Below are 12,665 nucleotides of genomic sequence, written 5' to 3'. Positions count from 1 at the left end.
TGCAGAGGGTTTTTAGTCCTGAGTCATGTGGGCATGAGGCAAGTGATTTCAGCGGATGTGAGGGAAGGTTCAGGAAGTAAGGCTTCCTTCCAAACTGGATGCTATTAGAAAGTGGAGACAATTTTCTGTTTGCATATTCGAATAAATCTTAGAATACTGCATCTGTAACTATAAAAATCAAGAAGCAGCAGTGAGTCGTATTAGTCAGAGGGAGGGGATGTGCCATCATTTTGGTGGTCTGAACAACATTTACGTCTTTGGCCATGCGGAGACATGATTATGAGTGGTCTTGTCCTGACTCATCTTTCACATCAGTAACAAGGACTCACTGATAGTAGCAGGCCAGCTCCAGAATCTCAAGGAACAGACAGGCTGTTAAAAGCATCGAGGAAAAAGTATTGTGATATGTGTTATCTCTGATAACAAACACACTGAAAACTCAGGGGTTGTTTTGTAAATTAAGTAATACATGTGAGTTCGACGGAGGAGTTAAAAACTACTATATACATATTAAGGTGGTGCTAACATCTTCACGATCATTGTCATCTGTATCAATCTTTTGTCAGACGTAAGAAATAAGAATCAGTATTCTTTCAGAGGTCAGCAACGGAAACTTGTACACTGGTTTTACTCTACCGAGACAGTTAAGGATGGTAAAAATTAAGGCCCAGATCTTTAAAATGGATAGATACTAAATACTTAGACAACTTTTAAAACATCTATTTCTTAACTGTAACATGTATCCTTAAAAAGCCATAAGAAAGAAAGAAGTGTAATACCTATCCCCAGATACAGTAACTGAAAGAAACTTAAAGATTGAGGGGGAAGAGAGCAAAGGTGGAACAGAATGATGGGTGCAGCCAACTTTCAATGGTCCAGTCAGAAGCAAAACAAAGCAATGAGAGAACGCAAGTATCACACACCATTAATATCTGAGCCTACAAACAGTATTAAAAAGCTACAGAACTCTTGAGAGCTTCCTCCTGTATTCTCGTGGGCCATCTCATATTTTGGAGACGACCTCCTTACAGAACCTACATAAGGGTCGGAATTCTGAAAGTACACGTAACATGTTTTTCAAAAATTAGGGAAGTACTTGTCCTGAAGCAAAAACTGCTTAATTTGAGACTAGTCCTTATTGTTATGAAACTAAAATTCTTATTATGGCAGAAAGTGAAGAGGAACTAAAAGAGCCTCTTGATGAAAGTAAAACAGCAGAGTGAAAATTTTTGCTTAAAACTCAACATTCAGAAAACTAAGATCATGGCATCTGGTCCCATCACTTCATGGCAAATAGATGGGGAAACAGTGGAAGCAGTGACAGACTTTATTTTGGGGGGGCTCCAAAATCACAAAAGATGGTGACTGCAGCCATGAAATTAAAAGACACTTGCTCCTTGGAAGGAAAGCTATGACCAACCTCTAGACAGCATATTAAAAAAGCAGAGACATTACTGCCAAGTTCCATATCGTCAAAGTTTTGGTTTATCCAGTAGTCATGTATGGATGTGAGAGTTGGACCATAAACAAAGCTGAGTGCTGAAGAATTGATGCTTTTGAACTGTGGTGTTGGAGAAGACTCTTGAGGGTCCCTTAGATTGCAAGGAGATCAAACCAGTCCATCCTAAAGAAAATCAGTCCTGAATATTCATTGGAAGGACTGATGCTGAACCTGAAGCCCCAGTACTTTGGCCTGATGGGAAGAACTGACTCATTGGAAAAGACTCTGATGCTGGGAAAGATTGAAGGTAGGAGGAGAAGGGGATGACAGAGGATGAGATGGTTGGATGGCATCACTCACTCTCTGGACATGAGTTTGAGCAGGCTCTGGGAGACGGTGATGGACAGGGAAGACTGGCATGCTGCAGTCCATGGGGTCGCAAAGAGCTGGACATGACTGAGCGACTGAACTGAACTGATGTGACTCATAGTTTAGCAATCCATTCATTACAAAATAAATTGGGCTTCCTGAGAGGGACCATGCCTTGTATAAGGCATGAAGGTACATGAAACCTGTTCTAATAGACAAAAAAAGAGTCTGCCTCATGAGCAACTCCAAAGGCAGGACAATGAATCAATGTAGGAATTACATCCAGCAGACACCTCTCAAAAAAAAAAAAAAAAAAATTCCAGTCCTATCATCATATCAAAGAGCTGCACGTGTGACTTGCTAAGTCACTTCAGTCGTGTCCAACTCTTTGCAACCCCATGGACCGTAGCCTTCCAGGCCCCTGGTCCATGGGATTCTCCAGGCAAGAATACTGGAGTGGGTTGCCATTTCCTCCTTCAGGGGGTCTTCCTAACTCAAGGATCACACGTGAGCCTCTTATGTCTCCTGCATTGGCAGGTGAGTTCTCTACCACTACCTCCACCTGGGAAGTCCTATCAAAGGGTTGCAAGTATTTAAATAAGGCAAATAAATTAAACGGCATATAATAAAATAATAACAGAAAGGGTGAGTTAAATGGAACACTGGGGAAAATTAAGTACTCTTAACTTCTCAGTGTTTGACTCGTACATGTACAAAATGGGGAAGGGTTCAAAAAATAAAACAACAATCAACCAACCAGCAAACACAAAAATTCCCTCCCACCCCTAGCCCTACATGTGCAAACAAATATACATTCACTCATTTAAAAACATACATGGCATTGAACTATAAACTCTGTGCAATACCTTGTTTTGCCTCAATGAACAACATTCACTTATTCAGTCAGTGATTTACTAAGCATCTATTACATACCAAGCACTACTGTACAGGGGCTGGAGAGCTGATCAAAATGGATGAAATCCTTAAACTCATGGAGTTGATACTGCAGTATTACATTCTGTATCAGCATATAAACCATACTTCATTCTCTCAAGGGGCTGTATTCACCCACTGTAAGTATATGCTGCTATGTCTTCAACCAGTCCCTTACTGATGGGCTTTTAGATCCTTTTCCAGTTAATGCATGCTTTTTTTTTTTTTTTAATAAATGTTGATCTTATGGCATTCTCTTCATTTATAAACAAATATTTGGGCCAAATTCTAAACAGCCACTTAAAACCAGTTAATTTACGTCAACATTGTATCTTGAAAATGTTTTATTCATTAAGTTCTTTTCATTTAACCAGTATCTATAAAACCACATGGGAGAAGATATTCTCCTAGAATTGTTTAACTAAGTTAAAATTCCAGTTGATTATTTGTAACAGTTTAGCAGAATATGTTACAGTTTTCCAGAACCCAGGAAGAAAGCAAATGTCATTACCAATCCATCCCCCCCGCCCCACCTCCGCCCCCGCTTGCAACTGTTAGGTGTGGTGCTAATTCTTCCAGCTGGTTTTCAGACAGCTTTAAAATTACCTTTGAGTGCTCGCTTCGGCAGCACATATACTAAAATTGGAACGATACAGAGAAGATTAGCATGGCCCCTGAGCAAGGATGACACGCAAATTCGTGAAGCGTTCCATATTAAAAAAAAAAAAAAAAATTACCTTTGAAGTTTCCCTAACCCTTAAAAGTCAGAGAGACTGCTTTGCCAAGAGAAACAGAGCTCTTACTGAACAGGACAGAATTCACTTAGTACTTATCATTTCAAATGTACATGTTCTGGGTGCAGGTGTGTGTGTGTGTGTGTGTGTGTGTGTGTGTGTGTGTGTGTGTGTGTGTGAATTCACTTAGTACTTATCATTTCAAATGTACATGTTCTGGGTGCAGGTGTGTGTGTGTGTGTGTGTGTGTGTGTGTGTGTGTGAATTCACTTAGTACTTATCATTTCAAATGTACATGTTCTGGGTGCAGGGGTGTGTGTGTGTGTGTGTGTGTGTGTGTGTGTGTGTGTGTCCCACAACATTTGCAAAGGGTCCATGATGCACCCACTCCAGTATTCTTGCCTGGAGTATCCTCATGGACAGAGGAGCCTGGTGGGCTACAGTCGATGGGGTCGCAAACAGTCAGACATGACTGAAAGACTAAGCACAGTATGCACTACGGCCCAGGGAGTAATTGCTGAACCATACAAATTCAGAAATGACAAAACAAAACAAACCAGATACAGGAACCTGCACTGAGTCACCAAAAAAAAAAAAAACACTATCAAACCAAACCAAACAACAAACTCCAACTACGACGTTTCTTGAGTACTATGTATGCCAGACCCTGTGTCAAGGGTTTTAAGTACATCTTCTCATGTGGTTGCAGGACAACCCCTCTACATATGTGAAAACTGAGGCTTAAGAGAAGTTTAGATATTTTGCCAAGTTCATTCAGCCCCTACATGATAGGACTGAACATAAACATGGACAGCCTTGGCTTTAAAATCTGTAACTGGTTATGACACTGTGTTCCTGCAACTACAAAATCCATTTAATAATTGTTTATAAATTATGTACCACTCAAAATGACAAACCATGGAAGAGTGATAAAGGTTAACTCACAATTCTACATATACTGGATCCAAGATTCAACCCCAGTCTATGTGACTCAACACTGAGTCTTCTTGAATCCACCTTGCGGAACCTCAGAATGATGATGCCATGACAGATCTTACTGCCCACCTTCCTCAAAGAAGAACAGTTAAAGGCATCAGCTCTGGACTAATACTGCCTAGATTCAAATCCCAGCAAGTGGTTACTGTGGACTCCATGTTTCCATTTATCTATTAGAGATTCTTGGTAGCTCTATGTATCAAAGAGGATAATATATGTAAAGAGCTGAGAACTGTGTCCAGCCAGTGCTTAGGCTCTCTAGACAGCTCACCACGACGACAACACTGCCATTATTCATTCTAGAATAGAGCTACAATCACCTATCTTACATACAGATGACAGACGATGAGATGGTTGGATGGCATCACCAACTCAACGGATAGGAGTCTGAGCAAGGGAGATGGTGAGGGACAGGGAAGCCTGGCGTGCTGCAGCGATGGATCGCAAACAGTCTGACACAACTGAGACACCAAACGACAAAATACAAACAACCACAAAACTACCTCAGGGAGCACAGCCTGGGGTTGAAACACATCATATGCTGTAGAAAAGGCCAACTGTGAAAATTCATTATTAGGAGAAAATTAAGGACAATATTCAACTGAGGAGTCACTGAGGAACTCCTGAACTCCCATCCAACAGCTCCTCAAGCAAGAACCACCAAACCCCGCTGAGAATTCACAGAACCTGCTAACGTGGACCTACTTCGGGCTGGAGGAAGAAACTCTGCCTTTGGCAGACTGGCGTGATTGCCAGGAGTTGCATTTCCTGTGAGTGGGCAGCGATGCCATAGCAACTAGAGCCACAGGATGTCTGGGGGCATCCCAGGTGAAATGGAGCCCTCACAGCTTCAGAGCGACCTTTTACCCACAGAAGAATCCCAATAGAGGAGGAGAAGGGCAGCTGACTGACAGCAAGCCAAGGACGTCTGGGGTGCCTTAGCATCCGTCCTTCTCTGTTGGGAGCCTTCAGCGGCTCAGAGTTGGGGTGGGGGGAAGAGGGCTTTACAATGGGGCTCAGCACAAAAGGCCCTCCTCCTTCTCAGCCCCTCTCCTTTTTCTCCAGCTGAGCCCAGTTAGATGCAAACAACGCTCTAAAAGAAGCTCAAAATACAGGCTACTGGATGGCTGAGGAAGGACAAGGTGGGGGAGCCAACAGTTCAGAGTGGCAGCAGGCCAGTGAAGTGGGGTCTGCAGGGAGGGGAGGCAGCGGGCGGGCGGGCTGGGGGGGGGGGGGGGCGCGACCCTGTCTTTTACCCAACTAGAAGCAAAGTAAAGCATCATCCCCCGGGCCCCCTGCCCTAAGCAGCGCGAGCCTGGAGCAGAGCGGCCGCTCTCATCCCCTTCCACCTGCCCCCACGCCGCAACCAAGGCTGTCCCCGCGTGGGGGCCTTGCCGCTCAGCTGTGCCGCCGGAGATGCTCGCCCAGAAAACATGGCTGAGTATCTGCGATGCACGCGCGACGCGGGAGCGTTTTGGGGAGGGATGCGCCCGGCGCCCGGCCCCGCAGCTGGGAGAGGTCGGAGGTGGGGAACTTGAACGCTCGGGCTGGAGGCAAGTGCAGCGCGTGCCAGCTGCTCCTTGGCGTGGCTCCTTCCTTCCTCCCTCCCTCTCCTTCCTCCCCTTTCCTCCTCCTTCCCGTCTTCTTGGCTTCCTCCCTTCTTCATCCCTGCCCAGCCTCCTTCCTGCCACCCGGACCCTCGTCCCTGCCCTCCTCCTGCTGTCACTCCCAAGCCAGGGGACAAAACCCGCCCGCCCGCGGTTACCTGCGGGCCCTGACTGGCCCCAAGGTCTGCCTCGGTCACTGCCGGAGTCCAGGCGCGCACTCAGCCGCCGCCCGCCTCATCCCCGCGCATCTGAGCGGCCCCAGCGGCAGCTGCTCCTTTTATGGGGCCCGCAGGCAGAGGCAGTGCCCTGGCGTCCCCAGCCCGCTCGGGCGGCAGCGTCGTCTATGTGCGCTATTCACACTCAGGGGCCGCTGCTGGGTCCCTGGTAGTGAGCGGTGGCCTCCCGCCCACCCCCATCCACAGGGCCTGGGTAGGGGTGCGGAGGGGGTGGGGTGTGGATAAACAGGGCTTTCACGGTACCCAGCGTGGGAGGGGAGGTCACGTGGTCCCGGTCCAGGGTAACCAAGGAAATGTGGGCCCACGAAGAGCTGCAACCTTGGAAACGGCTGTGGAGACGGTGGTCAAACAGGAGAGTCAGATATACTTTAAAATATATCAGGAATAAAGTTGAACTTTCCTTCCTTATCACTATTTTATTTAAAATAACAATTCTTAAATAGCACCTGCCCTTTTACTAATGACTATGAGGAGCCTTTTATTCTCTCCTGGTACAGACTATTCTGAAAGTACTGTGCTGGTGTTCCAGTATACCACTGTGACCCTTTGGTTAATACAGATCATCTCTTCACTCTTCAGGAAACTTAGATTGGCCCCAGTCCATAGAATAAAAGCCAAACACCCTAGCTTAGCATTCAAGGTCCCTTAAAAAAAAAAAAATCCTAAAAAAGGGACCCTACTCTCTAGTTGCAAAGCCAATCCATCTCATCATTATGCAGCCCTGGAAAGAGGGAACTATTTGGCCTCTGAAAGATGAAAAGGATGAAGCTCAAAGAGGTTAAGTAACAGTCAAAGGTCACTCAGCTAAGAGCTTGGAGCAAGGTCTCAGGGCAGTCCAAGTTCAAAGTCCTGAATCTTGGTCTCCCTGAGCATCTGCCTTTTGTAAACTTTTAAGGTCAAGGGGCATGCCTTTTGAACTCTGGAAAATACTTCACCGCTTCTCTGGCAAGGATAAACCTGAAAAAGGTGAGTTCCCTGGGCTAAGAGGGAAATAAAAAACAGAGAGCTCCCTTTGAATCTATCACCTCACCTCAGCATTTCCTTTCGATTCATATAGAATTTTAGTTCTAATTTCAGGTGGAGTGCAGATGACACCACCCTTATGGCAGAAAGTGAAGAGGAGCTAAAAAGCCTCTTGATGAAAGTGAAAGAGGAGAGAGAAAAAGTTGGCTTAAAGCTCAACCTTCAGAAAACGAAGATCATGGCATCTGGTCCCATCACTTCATGGCAAATAGATGGGGAAACAGTGGAAACAGTGTCAGACTTTATTTTGGGGGGCTCCAAAATCACTGCAGATGGTGACTGCAGCCATGAAATTAAAAGACGCTTACTTCTTGGAAGAAAAGTTATGACCAACCTAGATAGTATATTCAAAAGCAGAGACATTACTCTGCCAACTAAGGTCCGTCTAGTCAAGGCTATGGTTTTTCCAGTGGTCATGTATGGATGTGAGAGTTGGACTGTGAAGAAGGCTGAGCACTGAAGAACTGATGCTTTTGAACTGTGGTGTTGGAGAAGACTCTTGAGAGTCCCTTGGACTGCAAGGAGATCCAATCAGTCCATTCTGAAGGAGATCAACCCTGAGATTTCTTTGGAAGGAATGATGCTAAAGCTGAAGCTCCAGTACTTTGGCCACCTCATGCGAAGAGTTGACTCATTGGAAAAGACTCTGATGCTGGGAGGGATTGGGGGCAGGGGGAGAAGGGGATGACAAAGGATGAGACAGCTGGATGGCATCACAGACTCGATGGACGTGAGTCTGAGTGAACTCCGGGAGATAGGGATGAACAGGGAGGCCTGGCGTGCTGCGATTCATGGGGTCACAAAGAGTCGGACACGACTGAGCGATTGAACTGAACTGAACTGTGGCGGTAGTGAGTGGAGCAGTCACGGGAAGTCATCAATTTGACAACACTGGGGTTGGTCTCCAGCAAATGCACGTCACTGCCTGGGACCCCAAATCATCTCCCAAGGAAGAAGCCCTAATGCAGTTATTTGAAACACTTTACATAATGTTAAAATGAAGTTTCCATGTGAGTTATAGAAGCGGAGGACAATAAAATCCACATCAACGGTCTGAGTGGGACTCCCTTCCAACGTGTGGAAAAATATTAGCCAAAAGAGCAAACACCACAACCTATTTACTCCTGTGTCTTTTTTTCCCCCCAGCAGCCACAGGAGAAGGATTTGGCATGAGGGGATTCCCAGAGTGAACCTAACACAATTTCTCTAGTGGAGCTCATTAAAAGACTAGATAAGCCTGATTGTGATAAGATGCAGTAAAGGAATGTCTATGCTAATAACTCCAGAAAGGTAAGGGGGTGGGTGGAGGTGATTGAGAGCCTTCTGTTGAAGTGAAAGTGACTTTCAGTTTCAAACAACTGTACTAGGGTATTCAGTGTGTAGAAAGGAGTGTCTGTAGTACACAGTGTTCCTGCTGAGAGGGTTCTTGCAGAAAGCCTGTAATTAGAAGCCCTGAAGTACCCACCTCTCCATGAAGAAGGCTGGAGGACAGCCTGCCAAGGTAATAGGGTTTGAGTGTGACTGTGTCTGTTAAGAGTGAGAGAGAGAGTGTGTGTGTGTGCCCTCAGTCTCCATTTCCCATCTAATTACCATATAATACCAAGGTTTATGAGTTTCCAGTGGTGGGGAAAAAAGAAATAAAAACAAAGGGAAACAAAAAAGCCACTTAACAGGACCCTAAAAAAATTGTGATTTAGAGAAAGAGATATTTGAACCCACATCCAAAAGCAGCTCATCTAACATGGAGGCAGGAGAGTGACTTAGCCTTTGAAGCAGCCAGCAAAATTCCTCCCCACTCTCAGATTCTGACCTTCTTGACTGCTTATTTCATTTGCACTCATGGTAAACCTTCTTAGAAGCCCTCGCAATGCTGCTGGTATATGCCACTGAAAATAAGAAAATGAGGACTTGGTGGTGATGTCACCACCTTTTTGTCTATCTCCACTCATATATATGAAAATGGGCTTCTTCTGAGCCAACCAAGCCTTTCTTGGGCCTGATCCTCTGAATTACTTATTTCAGGAAGGGTCTGTGACAACTGAAATTTGCATTTGTCTGGAAGGGACAGTTTGGCAAATCCAACTTAATTCTATAGTCACTCCTGAACCTTCGCAGTATCTCAAGGAGAGGCTCGTGCTCCCCCTTGGTAAGGTTTATGAGATGCATTGTGTGTGCTAACCTAATGTATGTTTCCTATTCACAGATGGTAAATGTAAAGTTTCTCAAGAGGAAGAAATTACATCCCATACAACTTGGGGTTTGTGTTCATCTGTCCATGACTATAATACATCTCAGGTAGGTTTAGTCCCTACCCCAAAACAGAAACAGCTGGTCTTGACACTCAGTTAAAAAAGAAAAGATGACACTGTATATTTCAGCCAATTGTATTATCAATATTCTATCTCAAACAATAATATTGGTTGTGTTTTTTTAACCCCTCAAAATGGATAGAAAAATTAGGTCTGATTTAATCTCTCTTAGCTCTGCATGGTATAACAATATTAAGTCATATGTTTGGAGTTTGAGTAGCTAGAGGCAGTTGCTACATCAAACTCAAATGGCCACCCAGAACTTATTTTCACTGTGGTAGGTATGTGTCTTCTCATACATTTTGGTGGTTGCTGTTTATTTTTTTAAGAGGAAGCATCACGGCGTTAACATCAAACAGATGGAACTGAGTTTGGCTTTGAATTTTTTTTCTTAAAATACAATAACCTTTTGTTTTTATTTATTCAACACATATTTTTTGAGCACTTAGTATGTGTTGCATTGTTCTCAGCATTGGAGAGACAACAGTGGACAGACCAAAAAACCTGCCTTCATGCAATTGTATTACTGTAGCTGACTAGACTCCTAATATCAACACTGTAAATGTATGCAGAACTGACCCACAATTATTAACCTTAATCATGGGGTAATAATATAACAGGAAATTCTAATTACTGAGTAAGCCTAGAAAACTTTTCCTTGGTTTTACGATATGTTATGGTTTTATTCTATTGACTTTCTTTTTTACTGGTTTTCATGAATAAGGCTACAAATTGACAAGGATGATCACTGTTTAGACCTTGATCTTGGAGCCTACCTGTCCTGAACGGACATCCTTAATCTACACTTGGCTCTGTGACCTTGAGGAAGGTACTCAATTCTGCTAATTCACAATTTCCCCATTTGTATTTTTTAATGGGAATAATAAGAATATGTCCCTTGAGATAATGTTGAGAATTAAAATGAGATGACATAAGCAAGTCATCTGGCCTAAATCAACATATCTCAACCTTTTTTCTCCCTCACTGACCCTATCAGTAAGTTTTTTAAGATTTCTTTTCCCCTAATCAACACCCGCCCCCTTCAATGAAATTTTAATACCACAGATATCTCGTATGGCTGTTTCGGTATTGTGTACTTATACACAAGAAGAATTTTTTTTTTTTTTTCACTTCCCAAAAACCCAATGTTTTTTCCCTTACAGGTGATATTGCTCCCCAATGAGAAAAGTTGGCTTAGAGCTTGGCACAGTGCTTGCTGAGTCTTAACCAATATAATAGTCATAGTAAAAATAAATAGAAGGCCCTGTGTCACCAGACTACAGAAGAGCATAAAGTCTGATAAAAAGCAAAAACCCATCAGCTCTGTTATCCAGGGAACCAAAGCCCAAATCCAGTATCACAGCCAGCAGCATCTGGAAGCTAGAGTTGAGCCCGAATCAGAAGATCTTCTTGCTGATGAGAAAAAGGCAAGATGCAAAGCAGCAGGGCAGCTAGACAAGGTGTGATTACAACTCTTAATCAGTCAACGCAGGTTACCCATCACTTACACATGCAGAGAAGAACCAAGACAGCACCAAAGTGCTCCCAGTTAGAGATGTGGGCACAGAGTTTTTTCTGGCCTGAAAACTCCGCTTCCCACTTTTCTCTCCATCCAAGTCTCACTCCTCCATCAAGTCCACCCAAAGCACCAATTCCTTATGATGTCTTTTTCAGTACAAAGTCTTTGCCAGGTTTCAGTCATCACACAAATCTAAGCTGAAGGACAATTTACAGAATAACTTATTACAGTTTATTTTAAAAAATGTTGAGGTATGAAAGACTAGGATTGGTTGAGGAGGAACTCCCCCAAATTGGAGAGTACAAGACATCTAAATATAATATGGTACCCTAGACTGGACCCTGAAACAGAAAAAGACTTTAGTAGGGAAAAAAACAGTGAAATCCAAAGAGTCCTTAGTTAACAGTATTGTGTCAATGTTAATTTCTCAGTTTCGATCATTGTACATGGTTACGTTAAGAGGTTAACATTAGAGGAAGCTGGTTATGGCAAAACTTCATACTATTTCTGCAACTTTTCTCCATATTTAAATGATTTTGAAATAGTAAATTTAAGAAAGATGATGATTTGTTCATTCATTCTTGCAACAAGTGTGCCCAAAGGCTGGTAATCAGCAATGAACCAAGCAAAACAAAAATTCCTAATGCCATGGATATTATTCTATATTTTAGGGATTTCACCCTTTCTGAGTATAGCTATGGGGCAACACCTATGGGCCCGATCTTGTCTGTTAACTGCTGTGCCATCCATGTGCTCATGCCACACCCCCGTGCTGGGAGTGTAAGTTGCATACAGGCATATGGCTCTTTTCCTCTGCTTTTCTCCAGGGGAGTGGACGGAGATGAGAGCTCTTAAGTCCACTGCATGGCAAGTAACATATGCCTAGAACAGTGCATAATACAGGCTAGACCTTGGATAGGTAATACGAGATGCCATTTTTAAAAACATGAAAGCTTTTGACACAGAGCCTGTTCACAAAGTAACTGTTCAGGGACTTCCCTGGTGGTCCTATGGTTAGGACCCCATGCTTCCACTGCAGGGGGCGTGGATTCAACCCTTGGTCAGGGAACTAAGATCCCACATGCAGCGAGGCCCCCCCCCCAAAAAAACACACACACACACACACACACACACACACACAACAAAGTAGGTATTCAGTTACCATATTCCTTGGCTTGAACTTAAGAATGATCATCTGTTTGTCTCCTCAGACTTAAATGTTACAATTTTATGACATGTAATACTTAATTTCTTGACAAGTAGGAGTGTATGTATGTGTGTTAGAGAAATAGCACGAGAGAATGATAGGGAATTTATTTTAGAGGCAGTGGGAAACAGAAATGGAGATCTGAACTGATACATCCTAATGGCTCTGACACTTCAAGAAACAAATTAAGTTGGGATTTAAAAGATTTCCCTAGATGGGACTTCCCTAGTAGCTCAGATGGTAAAGTGTCTTCCTGCAATGCAGGAGACCCGGGATCTTTGATCCCTGGGT

The 12,665-nt window shown here is 43.8% G+C and overlaps 1 protein-coding gene and 1 non-coding gene across 6 annotated transcripts in view; one reads left to right on the top strand and one right to left on the bottom strand.

Annotated features, from left to right (window-relative positions):
* MAGI1 (membrane associated guanylate kinase, WW and PDZ domain containing 1) overlaps positions 1-12,665 on the bottom strand; it is a 645,224-nt gene that overhangs the window by 170,717 nt on the left and 461,842 nt on the right. The gene's annotated exons all lie outside the window — the stretch shown is intronic.
* On the top strand, positions 3,356-3,462 carry LOC138088037 (U6 spliceosomal RNA). The gene has a single exon (XR_011145631.1). It is a non-coding gene; the product is annotated as a U6 spliceosomal RNA (small nuclear RNA).

The sequence above is a fragment of the Capricornis sumatraensis genome, chromosome 10, assembly GCF_032405125.1.
Source record: "Capricornis sumatraensis isolate serow.1 chromosome 10, serow.2, whole genome shotgun sequence".
NCBI lineage: Eukaryota > Metazoa > Chordata > Mammalia > Artiodactyla > Bovidae > Capricornis > Capricornis sumatraensis.
This window is presented reverse-complemented; position numbering and strand designations above follow the sequence as displayed.